This window comes from Culex quinquefasciatus, chromosome 3 (assembly GCF_015732765.1).
Source record: "Culex quinquefasciatus strain JHB chromosome 3, VPISU_Cqui_1.0_pri_paternal, whole genome shotgun sequence".
Classification (NCBI taxonomy): domain Eukaryota; kingdom Metazoa; phylum Arthropoda; class Insecta; order Diptera; family Culicidae; genus Culex; species Culex quinquefasciatus.
In genome coordinates this window covers 40,925,561-40,940,197 of record NC_051863.1, presented here as the reverse complement: position 1 = coordinate 40,940,197, position 14,637 = coordinate 40,925,561, and the positions used below count along the sequence as shown (strand labels likewise).

The 14,637-nt window shown below is 35.4% G+C and overlaps 1 protein-coding gene across 8 annotated transcripts in view; it reads right to left on the bottom strand.

Moving 5' to 3' along the window:
* LOC6040327 (probable poly(ADP-ribose) glycohydrolase 2) overlaps positions 1-9,076 on the bottom strand; it is a 36,490-nt gene extending 27,414 nt beyond the window's left edge. For 2 of the 8 annotated variants that reach the window (XM_038262629.1, XM_038262633.1), the window contains exon 1: positions 8,857-9,059. The gene's annotated coding sequence lies outside the window, so the exon portion shown is untranslated. Of the gene's footprint in view, positions 1-8,492 lie in introns of all 8 variants that reach the window. The other 6 variants (XM_038262630.1, XM_038262631.1, XM_038262628.1 and 3 more) reach the window with 6 other exon arrangements.
* Positions 9,077-14,637: the final 5,561 nt, after the last annotated feature.

Genomic DNA, 14,637 nt, shown 5'->3' with positions numbered 1-14,637 from the left:
AGTGTGACAATTATGCTTTACTGGGTAATGTGCTTCATTAGATTTCCAAAAAAAAATGACCAAACATAAGTCTCTAGTTAATCCTTTTATTACTAAAATACTTCAAAAAAAGGGATGGATTATGAAAATCGCTAGAGCTTTTATATCTTTGGTTGCTTGAACCTTTCACCTTGGCTTATCCAAAATTCCCGTGAAACCATCTGAAAAAATGCTTCCAGCATTATGTTAGTTGTGTCTGTAATACCCGTATAGCCCACATTATTTTCTAGTCATTGCATTCCCGCATAAAAAAGTACCATATAAAAACTTTTTTTCATATGGTAATTGAACTTTAAACTATATTGTTACTACCATTTCCAAAAATGTTTGACTACTATTTTAAAAATGGTATTTATATGGTTGGCATGAATTTTTACTATCTCACAAATGGTTTAACCATCTGGCATAAGGGTGGTTAGCAATGGTTACCTTAAAAAACTCAGTACTATTTTCGTCAAAAAACTGTTTGTTGTATGGTAAATAAATGGTTTAAGTACTATTTGGCAAAAAGTAACCTTAAATCAAACAGTTCACAAATAGTTTATATAGTTAAATTTTAATTTTGGGAAATTGAAAAAACGATTTCACAAATAGTTACCATTTCTCAAAGTGTCATTGTATGATCCAATATGGTAATCAAATGGTAATTTTTTATCCGGGTTAGCATGAAAAACCATCCACCAGCTTTTATTTTGACTTTTTGGCAGACGATTTCAATTGCTAATTCTATAGATCACAGATGCTGGCGGGCTAACTATTTAAAAAAAAATCTACTAACTCACTATTAAAAAAAAGAATTAATAAAGGTACTGGATTCATTCATAAATATCTGTTTATAAATGCCGTAGGAAACAATATCCCACTACAAATTATTTCTAAATGCGAAAAGTTCCTTTACCAACAAAACTTTTCGTTTTTGAAGATTTTTACATAAATGAGCAATTCTCTACCAAAACCGGAAATGGATTTTATTTGTATTTTTTTATTTGGCTCCTTCCCTGTGACCAAATAAGCTATTTTGTGTCATTGGTTCACCCATACAAGTCTCCATACAATTTTGGCTGCTGTCCATACAAAAATGGTATGTAAATATTCAAACAGCTGTAACTTTTGAGTGAATTTTCTGATCAATTTGGTGTCTTCGGCAAAGTTGTAGGTATTGTTGAGGACAATTGAGAAAAAAATATGTACACGGAAAAAAAAATTTGCAGATTTTTTTATCAACTTTTTTTTCACAAAAACTCAATTTCCCAAAATACGTATTTTTTGATTTTCGAGATTTTTTGATATGTTTTAGGGGACTAAAATCCACAACTTTTGGGCTATAGAGAAACATGGTCAAAAAATCTGCCGCCAAGTTATACATTTTTGAAAAAATAGTGATTTTTGGAAAAAATCCAAATTTCATGCAAAAACAAATTTGAAATCAATTTTGAGCATGAGCATGAGCATGAGCATGGTTGACTGCCAATGAGCTGCTACTCCGTTATTGACGGATCAGCTGAAGTTAAACAATGAATCAAAAATGATCAGTGGGAGCCAACCATCCGTTCACTGTTTAACCTCTGAAGATTAGTCACCTCTTTATTAGTCAATACCGGCGCCCTCCCAAGAAGCCTGCAGTTCAACGAAAGGGAGGAATGTTAGTCCGATAGTTGAAGTTGCAGACTCATCAAGCACACAGTTTTTCGCTATATACTTGTTGATACCGCTTGAGACCGTTGAATCCACAGCATCTCCTTCAAGCATCACATGATTATTATTTTTTTTGGGTTAGTAGGATAAGGTATTGGCTTTTCGATGCCTCCCGAGCTACGATGCTATGGGGAGGACTTTCATAACAAACCCGTCGGCGAGCCTTCTGAGCAACGATGCTATGGGAAAGTCTTTCTGGTTAACAAACAAAGTCACTCACACACAATTATTTTACTCCACTATTAATTAATCCAAAATGTCAATGCGTCTTTCGATCATTATATAGAAATGGCTTTTTCACCATAAAAAATAAAACCTTATTCGAAAAAATATACACAATTTACCCGACGCCGTGCCTTCCGATCAACGATGATATAGGAAGGGCTTTGAAAATCACAAAACAATTAATTAAGATCACAAAAAAAAATCACAAAAAACACCAATTACTCAACGAAAATTACGCTCAAGACACAAACTATTCAGTAAGTCATGCTATTATTCGATTACCACAATCACTCACCCCATACGAATAGCGACACAAAAGCACACAAAAAAAAATAACCTGAATAATCACGATTTCGCATCCCCACTTCCAGCGCACCAATCTCAAAAACAAACTTGAAATCAATTTTTAATGCAAAATTGAATTTTCAATCGAAAACTACTTTACAATTTTTTTGATAAAGCGCTTCGTTTTCAAGATAAAGGCACCGAAAGTTTGATTTTAGCAAAATATTTGCAGTTTTTCGATTTTTAAAAATAGTGACCATGAGCGACTATTTCTAAAAATATTTTTTTTTAAAAGTTCAGAAAATTTGCTATAAAATTGTCTAAGAGACACTGAAGATTGGACCTCGGGTTGCTGAGATACAGCCGCTTTAAGAAAAAGAAACACGAAAATTGAAGTTTTCTAAGTCTCACCAAAACAACCCACCATTTTCTAATGTCGATATCTCAGAAACTAATGGTCCGATTTTCAATGTTAAAACATAAAACATTCGTGAAATTTTGCGATCTTTTCGAAAAAAATAAATCAAGACTAGCATTTTAAATGGGCGTAATATTCAATGTTTGGCCCTTTTAAAATGTTAGTCTGGGTAATTCTCTACCAACTCACACGAAATCGGGAAATGTTGCCCCGACCCCTCTTCGATTTGCGTGAAACTTTGTCCTAAGGGGTAACTTTTGTCCCTGATCACGAAACCGAGGTCCGTTTTTTGATATCTCGTGACGGAGGGGCGGTACGACCCCTTCCATTTTTGAACATGCGAAAAAGAGGTGTTTTTCAATAATTTGCAGCCTGAAACGGTGATGAGATAGAAATTTGGTGTCAAAGGGACTTTTATGTAAAATTAGACGCCCGATTTGATGGCGTACTCAGAATTCCGAATAAACGTATTTTTCATCGAAAAAAACACTAAAAAAGTTTTAAAAATTCTCCCATTTTCCGTTACTTGACTGTAAAAATTTTTGGAACATGTCATTTTATGGGAAATTTAATGTTCTTTTAGAATCTACATTGTCCCAGAAGGGTCATTTTTTCATTTAAAACAAAATTTTTCATTTTAAAATTTCGTGTTTTTTCTAACTTTGCAGGGTTATTTTTTAGAGTGTAACAATGTTCTACAAAGTTGTAGAGCAGACAATTACAAAAATTTTGATATATAGACATAAGGGAATTGCTAATAAACATCACGAGTTATCGCGATTTTACGAAAAAAAAGTTTTGAAAAAGTTACTTTTTGCGTTTCTCTTTGTTTCGTCGTCCGTGTCTGTCGCGGGTGACCATGAACGGCCATGATCGATGACGACCAACTTTTTCAAAACTTTTTTTTGGTAAAATCGCGATAACTCGTGATGTTTATAAGCAAACCCCTTAAATCTATATATCAAATTTTTTGTAATTGTCTGCTCTACAATTTTGTAGAACATTGTTACACTCTTAAAAATAACCCTGCAAAGTTAGAAAAAACATGAAATTTTAAAATGAAAATTTTTGTTCTAAATGAAAAAATGACCCTTCTGGGACAATGTAGATTCGAAAAGTACATTAAATTTCCCATAAAATGACATGTCCCAAAATTTTTTACAGTCGAGTAACGGAAAATGGGAGAATTTTTAAAACTTTTTAGTGTTTTTTCGATGAAAATACGTTTATTCGGAATTCTGAGTACGCCATCTAATCGGGCGTCTAATTTACACAAAAGTCCCTTTGACACCAAATTTCTATCTCATCACCGTTTCAGGCTGCAAATTATTGAAAAACACCTCTTTTTCACATGTTCAAAAATGGAAGGGGTCGTACCGCCCCTCCGTCACAAGATATCAAAAAACGGACCTCGGATTCGTGATCAGGGACAAAAATTACCCCTTAGGACAAAGTTTCACGCAAATCGAAGAGGGGTCGGGGCAACTGCTGTGTGAGTTGGCGGAGAATTACCCAGTCTAGATTTAAAAAATTTCAAAATATTTTTTTCGAAAAGATCGGAAAATTTCACGAATGTTTCATGCACTAACATTGAAAATCGGACCATTAGTTGCTGAGATTTCGACATTAGGAAATGGTGGGTTGTTTTGGTGAGACTTAGAAAACTTCAATTTTCGTGTTTCTTTTTCTTAAAGCGGCTGTATCTCAGCAACCCGAGGTCCAATCTTCAATGTCTCTTAGACAATTTTATAGCAAATTTTCTGAAATATTTTTAGAAATGGTCGCTCATGGTCACTATTTTTAAAAATCGAAAAACTGCAAATATTTTGCTAAAATCAAACTTTCGATGCCTTTATCTTGAAAACGAAGCGCTTTATCAAAAAAATTGTAAATTAGTTTTCGATTGAAAATTCAATTTTGCATTAAAAATTGATTTCAAATTTGTTTTTGCATGAAATTTGGATTTTTTCCAAAAATCACTATTTTTTCAAAAATGTATAACTTGGCGGCAGATTTTCTGACCATGTTTCTCTATAGCTCAAAAGTTGCGGATTTTAGTCCCCTAAAACATATCATAAAATCTCGAAAATCAAAAAATACGTATTTTGGGAAATTGAGTTTTAGTGAAAAAAAAAGTTGATAAAAAAATCTGCAAATTTTTTTTCCGTGTAAATATATTTTTTCTCAATTGTCCTCAACAATACCTACAACTTTGCCGAAGACACCAAATTGATCAGAAAATTCACTCAAAAGTTACAGCTGTTTGAATATTTACATACAATTTTTGTATGGACAGCAACCAAAATTGTATGGAGACTTGTATGGGTGAACCAATGACACAAAATAGCTTATTTGGTCACAGGGAAGGCCCCCACAAGGTTTGAGTCAAATCAAAAAATACAAAAAATAAAAATGGTCGAAATCGGCCGATTTCGTAGAGAGTTGCTCAAATTATTTTTTTTATAAATATAGGAAAAAAAAATCGTCGCATAAAGGTGATATTTTTAAATGAATGTTAAAAAAGAACAAAATTAATCCGTCCTCACATTTATGACTAAGGATACTGACTTGCAAGTATTAAAAAAAATACGGTGGTTCTAAAATTAGTCAAAGCATTGCTCATCTTGTATCTTTCAGATTCATCTGTGGTTACAGTATTAAAATGGTCAAAGATCAGAAATTATGTTAAATTTTCTACACGGTACAAAAAGTGTAAATTTGAAAGGTGTAATTTTGGAATGTTAAATTTTACCTCATTTATGTTACAGTTCTACCTCAATTTACGCAGAAAAAAAAATCATTGTAGTATTACATCTGGGAAGGGGTACATTTTTTATGTCAGAATAAATCTTGACTTTTTTTTTGATAAGGTCCTATAAACAAATGTAAACATTGAGTGTATCCCGCTTACTCCGATGGACTTTGACATAAGGTATGAAAGGGATACACTCAATGTTTACATTTGTTTATAGGACCTTATCAAAAAAAAGTCAAGAAATGTGTAATTTTACCTCTGAAAATGTGTAATTTTACCTCTGAAAATGTGTAATTTTACCACTATTCTTGTGTAATGTCGCTTTTTCAGTCTAAATTGAGGTAAAATTACATCATAAAAGAGGTAATATTCAACCTTCTAAAATTACACCTTCCAAATTTACACATTTTTTTCCTGTGTAGACTGAAAAAGTGACATTACACAAGAAAAGTGAAATTACTCCTTTTCAGAGGTAAAATTTCACACTTTTTCCTGACATTAAAGATGTACCCCTTCGCAGATGTAAAATTATGATTTTTTTTCTTAAAACCAATTCAATTTAAAAAAAATTAATCCTTCTTCAATAATTTCGTTGAAAAAAGGTCAGAACTGTAAAAAATCAGTATCAACACAGCAAAAAACTAACTTAATCCACCTATGCGGTTGATGCCTTCCTCACTCTTTACCAACAATGAGTAATAAGATGGGTTTGGACACAAATTTAATCGTTTTTTTAGATCGGGAATTACAAAGTACATATATATAAATATATATCACTTTAGTGGTCAAAACTCGAGACAGGGTTGCCAGATTTTCAATATTTTGGACTCGTTGGAAAGGTCTTTCGATTACCTAACCAACGATAGGTCGGATAATGTATTCGGACATTGTTTACATACATTTAAGTGAGATCCGGCTACAAAAAAAGTATATAAATATCACTTAAATGGGCATAACTCGAGGCAGGGTTGCCAGATCTTCAATGTTTTGGACTCGTTAGAAAGGTCTTTCGACCTAACTAACGATATGTAACATGATAATATTTGATGTGATTTCCTGCCATTTATTCAACTTCCAAAAATATGCGAAAACATATTTTTATACATAACTTTTGAACTACTTATCGAAACTTCAAACCATTCAATAGCACCGTATGGGACCCTAACCCAAGTCAAATGCGACTGGTTTGGTCAACATCGGTTCAGCCAGTGCTGAGAAAACTTAGTGAGATTATTGGTCACATACCCACACACATACCCACACACATACACACAGACATTTGTTCAGTTTTCGATTCTGAGTCGATATGTATACATGAAGGTGGGTTTTCGAGCTTTAAATAGAAAGTTCATTTTTAGAGCAGGATTATAGCCTTACCTCAGTGAGGAAGGCTAAACCCGATGGTAAAATCGCATGCAAAAGCATGCACATCACCTTCGTCATAAAGACACTAAATATTACACACTGCATGTACCATTTTTGTAAACACAAAAAAGGGTTGCAATCGACGGGAATCAAACCCGGCACCAACAGTAAGGACTGGCGTCCAAGCCCACTCGACCATCAGACCGAAAAACGCATATATGAGCTTGGCATTTCGGTCAAGTAGGTTTCCCATACTGATGATCCCCACATTTCAGGGTGTAATATTACATATAATTTCATAAAATATTGCAAAAAAAAAAAAACATTTAACTCCCAGGCCTTTTAAACGCCTCTATGAGCTGAACATTTTGGTCAAGTTTGTTTCCCATGTTAATAGACTAAATTTTTCACATAATTTCATTCAAAATTCAGTTTACACTCAGGCCTTTCTTATTTCTTATTATTATAATTATTATTTTTTTTTTTGCTAAAAAAACCGAAACTATTGGCACTACGCCCCCCGGGGCATGGCCTTCCTCTAACGTGGGATTTCTGCTCCAGCGCCTCTGACGAGACAGGAGAAACCGGGACCGACGTTTTACTTCACCATCCGATAGAAGCTCAGTGGATAAGGCGGGAATCGAACCCGCGTCTCATAGCATCATCGGGATCGGCAGCCGAAGCCGCTACCCCTGCGCTGTTTGAGCCAAATTTCGAATGATTGGAGATTGTACTATATTTTCGAGAAATGTTGATAAACTATCTAAGAACAATCCTAAATAAATGTTTTCCGAAAGCGTTTCAATTATTTTGTTGTTTAGAAAAGCCGAGAGTTATATCGTTTTGGTTAAATTCCACTCACACTGACGGTACCCATAACTCTTTGAAAATTAAAGAGTTTATTATTTTATTTATGCCAAACGTATTGGTATGAAGTGGATTTGTTTTTTTTTTTTTTCAAATTTACTCTTGGCATTTGTAAAACCAGAAAAACTGTGGGCAAGAATATTTATGAATATCCACAACAAACTCCTGACAATACTCTATCTACGGAACTGTTCCTAAACCATCACAAAACATTCGTAGCCTGCCAGCGAGAATCCGTAGTGGATGCTGCTGCTGTTAGCTCTGCACTACCCAACACTATAGTCACTGCAGCAAAAACGAGACAGCACAACCAGGAAAAGTCCACCATTCTAGCATCTGAAGCCACGTGGGTGCAAGTGGGAGGGATCATGTTGTGTATCCCTCGCTTCCTCCCACCACCCACCATTTGCGCCAGTTGGGTGGTAGAGAATTTTCCCGTTTTTCATCTCGCACTGCTGCTGCTGGTGTAGCTAAGCTAAATCGTCTGTATTTGTGAAACTCTTCTGATTCTGTCGGTGGGGGACGTCACGTCTTTCTGACAGCCTGCCGCAGGGTACATTGCACCAACGGGAAAAACTATCTGTGAACTACGGATAGTTGAAGTATTTTAAAGCGATTTGTGACTAGAATTTGTTGAAATTGAATTGTTTATTGTTCTTTCACAGATCAGCATCAGCAGGACCAGCTTAATCCAACTTTCAAGTTTCTGATTTAATTAATAATTTCTAACAAGACGAAATTTTGTTTCTTCTTTTCAAACTCGTTGAAGATTTTTCTCATCTTTTGAAAACGTGTTTTTATAAAACAAGCACTAGTCACATCCAATTTCGAATCATTCACTACTTGAGTTTTCTTCTTGTTGATGTCACACAGTTCTGCTCTGGAAGAGCAGATCTCATCCTTTTAGCCGGAACAGAATGCAGATTTTCAGCCGGGAACGAAGACGACTTGCCTTGGTGAAGAGACCCCAGAAGCGTAGTTTATTTTCGTTGTAGACCGAGGTGAGTGTTGTTACACACCGTATCGCGTTGGACATTTGAAAAAATGAGAACACTCTAGACGCACAAACATGTAGGGTAGCTGGACCAGTTTTGGGTTCTGGTTGGACTTTTCACTGAAACTATTATTCTTCATATTTTAACTTTTGTAGTCCAAACAAATTTCAACACAACCGTTTAACAACCGACACCATAATAAACCAACCCACCCTAGCAGCGAAGAAAATTCTACCCAAGAAAAGAAGGGAAAAAACCGGGGAAGGGAAAACAACTACTCCTCCTCCACCACCGCCACCCACTAAAGTCAGACTCTTTCACGCACGCACGCACTCACGATAGTTCTGCCAGACGACGACGCCGGCGGCACAACCGCACACGACCGAGATTGGGGAAAAACTGGCGGCCACCCGATCCCGAACGGGCGCGGAAAACCTCGACCGAGAAAATTGGCTGAAATTTTTTATATAGACTGTGTACCGGTAGAGAGCCACCCCCGAACCCCACGCCACTTGCCAAATCTCGCACTAGATTTTTCCCGTTGCCGGGGGACGAACGGCGACGGCGGCGGTGAGTTTTTCCTCCTCCTCGTGAGGGTGTATTTGTGCGCGTGTGAGATGCGTCGGATTTGCTGCTCGTGAAACGTTGTAATGTGCTTTGACTGTGCGGGAGGAGAGATTTGCTAGTGTTGGGAAGTGGTGCCAGAACAGTTGGATTTGGCTCAGTAAAATCTATCAAATTGAGTATGATTTTTTTGCTTCTTTGTCTTATTATCAAGAACAGAAATATTATCACTCTCGTTAGACACTTAGCAGAAAAAAACATTCATTATATCTGTTGATAATTCCAAAAATACTACGTAGCTTAAGAATGTTTTCTCTTCGATTGAAAATTCTCAGCTTCAATAGAACAGCGTTATTTATTCTAACCTTAGATACGTGAGCCCTTCCTTTAAAACTATGTCTTCTTCTTCGAAACTTAAAAAAAAACAGACTTTTTGTATTTACAGAAACAAATTTAAACATTTTAAGCAGAAGTTTTGCTTAGACTTTGTGTTGTTTTTAATTCAATTGATTTACATCTTGATTGAGAATTCGAACCTTCCATTAAAAATGTCAAGTTTGAAGGTTCCGATTTGTTTTTTATCTACAACCGCTGAATATTCCTTTTTAAGTTTAAATGTCCCAAGAATATCGTTTTTTTTCTGGGAAGGTTGAGATTTCCAAGTGGTTTACTGTCCCTTATCGATTCAGAGGTAGGATTGTGGTAAACATTTTAAAAATTTATTTATGAATTCACCGTTGCAAATTTGAAATGAATTAAATTGCCTTGAAATCCCACTGTTCATAGTTTCGATTATCTCATGCGTTTTTTTACTTGAATAAGTTGCTCGTAAGTCTTAAATCAGAAAAATGTTCGCAATTATAAGTAGAATTTACACCAAAATGCTAAAAAGAAATCAGTAAACATCAACTGAGATTCCATTTATGAAAAAACCGAAAAGTTAAAACTCACGAATGGTAAAGAACAGATATTTGGATCATTTAAGATTAGGGCTACGTTTTTTTTACGCGATTTCGCAGAAGTCACGTTATCCGTGCCTTGAAATTTTAAATATTCAAGGAATTTTTCCTAAATAATTTTACGATTCCCTTTTCTATTTTCATATGGAATCCTTGTTGTACTTTTTTTGATAACTTTTTTTTTATTTTCGCAAACTAAGATTTGTTTAAATTGCTTAAATTTGTTCAACATCGTTCAACGTACAGTTTAATACCTGTTTAAAAGTTAACTTTAACTAAACATAAGATCTAATAAAATCAGAATAAAATTTGTAGTTTAAAAATGGATAATGTTGCAAAAAAATAAACAAGACCGAGTTTAACTTTGTAGATGTTTCAGTTTTGTCGAAATTTATGCATACGAAATGTTTTTTTTTTACATTTAGGGAAATGTAAATTGTTTTTTGATTCCTCTTTATTTTTTTCTCAAAAATGCAGAGGCAAAATCTTTTTTTTCTGTAAATTAAATTCATTGTGAAATTTGAATGTTTTTTTTTATTAGCATGTCCGAAATTTCGATTTTTTAAAGTTAAAATCCCAAGCGCCTTAACATACTCATTTTTTTTTTTTTCAAAAAAGCTAATAGGAAAAAGCGAATGGACATTTCGCCGAATTAAAAAAAAAGAGAAAACGAAAAAGGAAAAAATAAAAAGAAAAAGAAAAGGAAAAAAAGTAAAGAAAAGTACTAAAAAAGGGTTTGAGAATACTTCTGTGAGTTTTTGCATTCTTTCAAACATGAATCGTTCTTTGTTTTAGCTTTTGGTAATTTTGGTGTTTTTATATTTTTGTTTACCTTTAATTTCAATCTTTTTTTATAAATTCGGCGAAATTGTCATTCGGCGAAACGACCTTCGGCGAAATAATCTAAATATTCTAAAAATCATGAATCATAAATCTTTTTATAAATATTGTCATTGTTTGTATTTTACTGAAAACTTTGTAATTTGATTTTAAAATATAATGATCAAGGTCTTTTAAGTGAATTTTTAATAGAGACGTGATCGTGCTATCTGGTCGCACCCACTATTTTGACGTTTCGAGAAAAACGCGTTTTACTGTTTGACTTCGAGTAAACAAAACAATAAAGCACGCAATGTAAACAATAACAAACACGTTTAATACTAATTAAGCTCGATTTCGTTTTAATGTAAAGGCCTACTATGCCTATTATGTAATATAACTCAAAGTATTGATAAAAATAAATTGAAACACAAATAAACCATTATCAATATTCCCAAAATAAGGAAAATCAAAACTCTAAAGTTAAAAAATACTTGAATTCTATAATGTGGTTTTATGTGCAAATATTTCATTTCATTTTTCCAACGTAATTTCCAACACTTTCCCACCACCACCATCATATCATAACTGCCTGCTCGGGCAATCTCCGATGGCGCCGTAACACATATGTACCGGCAATCCGCTTTTTAAACGACCTAGACGAGCAAAAAGTCCTTCACCGCGTTTGCCAATAACGTACCGATATCCCGAAGGAGCGACGACGACGACAACAACGAAAGCGTCGCGCCGCGTCGGCGTTTGCGCCACAACACACCACGTGCTCGCAAATACCTACTTGGACGACGAGGACTTCGGGGCTCCTGCTGATGCTGCCGCCGGCCTCCTGCTGCTAGTATTGGTGCCGATGAATATGACGACATTGGCACGACGGCAAAAGTGAAAGCGAATTTTCCGCCTGCTGACGTCATTCGCTAGTGCGCCGTTTTTCGTGTGAATTTTCCGGCGATGAAACTTGCGTGTATTTGTGCCGTTAAAGATGAAAACATCAACAGAAGCACCGCTCTAGGTGACGTCAACGGGGCAGTAACCGAGCAATGTGGTGTATACGCCAGTGTACTTTGTGCTCAATGTAACACGGTGGGTAAGAAGGGGATTATTATGCAACTTGCATGCACCTCGGAAATTCCTTCTGGAGGTTGTTGGGGGGACTATTCTGAGTCAGAAAAATCAATTCCCAAAATATTCTGTCGGTGAAAACTGGTTTTATCTCGATTTGAAGTTAAAAACCCTAATATATCACCTAAAACCTCAAAAATACGTCTAAAATCAAGGTCTAACTCTGGACAAAGATGCACATTTTCATCAAGATATCAATTCTTAGTTCCCAAAATATATTCCTGACATAGTACACCTTAAATCGATCCATTATTTGAGTCCCAGCGTCATCAGGAGGTGTAAAATAGTGTTATTTCTAAAAAAATATTTTCAATTTGCTCTGGTAAATAAACTGTCATGTCTGAATTCAAAAACTAATGTTGTAGCATTGTTGCAAACAAAATGAAGAACCATTTTGCAGAAAAAAGAATGAAATTTTTTCCATTTTCAGTAAAGTTATGTCTATTTTAGTGGGAAAATTGATGCCAATTTTCAAAAATAATGGATCGATTTAAGGTGTACTATATCAGGAATAGATTTTGGAAACTAAGAATTGATATCTTGATGAAAATGTGCATCTTTGTCCAGAGTTAGACCTTGATTTTAGACATATTTTTGAGGTTTTAGGTGATATATTTGAGTTTTTATCTTCAAATCGAGATAAAACCAGTTTTCACCGACAGAATATTTTGGGAATTGATTTTTCTGACTCAGAATAGTCCCCCCAACAACCTTCAGAAGGAATTTCCGAGGTGCATGCAAGTTGCATAATAATCCCCTTCTTACCCACCGTGTGTAATAATTATGTATTATGTAATAATTGTAATGATTAGTTTTGTCTATGATATTTTTTATTAAACAAAATTAACAAGTTTTTATTAAAAAATTTAAAATCGTATTTGCTTGCCTTTTTTTATGAACTTCAGTTCAGTAAGTAATATCATATATCAACTTTTGTTTTGATGGTCCAGATTTCCACCTGATTTCTAACTTGATGAGCCCTTCAGGCAAGCTAAAATGTCTGCTGCCAGGTCGCAACGGTCCACATTTTCTACGCCATCACACCTTTCTGCCACTGCCTGGAAACCGCTCAACTTTCTCTGATCGTTGCCAGCAAGTTCTTTCGCCCTTTTCATATATCGCTCCTTGTCAAACCGGTGCCCGTTCGAAGTTCCCGTCTGCTCGAATAAACATGCGTAGAAACACTTTTGAGTGCGTGTTGTCGGTGCTTCAAATTTAGTTATGACTTCGATGTCCTTTTTGGATGGCCCCTCCTGATCGACACAGGCATGGAACGCTTCATGGTCGGACTAGAGGGAATGAACTTTTCAGGATAAGCTTGAACATAGTATTAGCGAACTCACCATTGAATATGCTGAAGTAAAAATCAAGGATATTATGCAAGCCGAGAGAATATTCATTGTGAGTCCAACAAAATAAAAGTCAACAGTCACAGTTAGTCCTATGACATACCAAGGAGATATTTGATGTTATTAAAAATCTTAAACAAATAATTTCAGACACGTTCATCATATAACAGTAATCGAAATTATCTTGATTCATCCATTTAATTATGAACTTCAAACTTATAATCAGGAATAAGAGTATCCGAATATTAAATTATATACTAGTGAGCTTCAGTCATCCATGTGAGTGAGGCATGGTTAAACTCCCTTAAAAGATTTTTTTACTGTATTGCGCATATCTCAGTTTGCGCTGAACAAAAGCTGATAGTGTTTTTTTAAATGAAATACACCAAGTTTAGCATGTTAAATGATTAAATTTGTATTCAGGCGATATTTGAACGTGCACGGAAAGGGGATCGATCGCCAAACCAGCGACCGAATTTTGCTGGGTTGGTTTTGCTGATATCAGCGAAATTTTTCTCTAAACCAGCGAAATTTTTCGCTGATAAAGGTGGCTGCGCGAAATCAAATCCAGCAGCTTGGTTTCGCTGGTTTGTTATTTCCGAAACGGTTTCTTTTCCAGCGAAAGTTTTCGCTGGTTTGATACACATCCTTCCGACAGCCGTCATAAATGTTTGTTATTGTTCACGTTTGGAAGCGATTTGTGGCAATCGAATTGCTTTAGGGGTTTTTTCAAAACAAAAAAGCATGAAAAAGTTCTGCATCAAGTGTTCAGCATTAAAATACATACTCAACAGGTGATGGTTCTTTTCAATGAAAAGAAGCACGTTTCCATAAAGTTCTCGCAGCAGAAAAATACGGTGCAGTGAAGCTGGAGATGTATTTGTACTGCTGCATAGATGAGTGCACAAATTGTTGCAGGTGCCGCCAAAACAAAAAAACAAACGTCGGTGATAAAAAACGCTGATCCAGTGCAAAAAAACACTGGTCCAGTGGAAACATTCGCTGAACCAGCGAATTTTTCGCCGAAACCAGTAAAATAATATCCTGGCTGATTTTGGTACGAGCTGCTGCCGCCGGAAAAAAAACCCGGACGTCAGCGATAGAAAACGCTGATCCAGCGTAAAAGAACACCAGTTCAGTGAAAAAATCCGCTGGACCAGCGAAT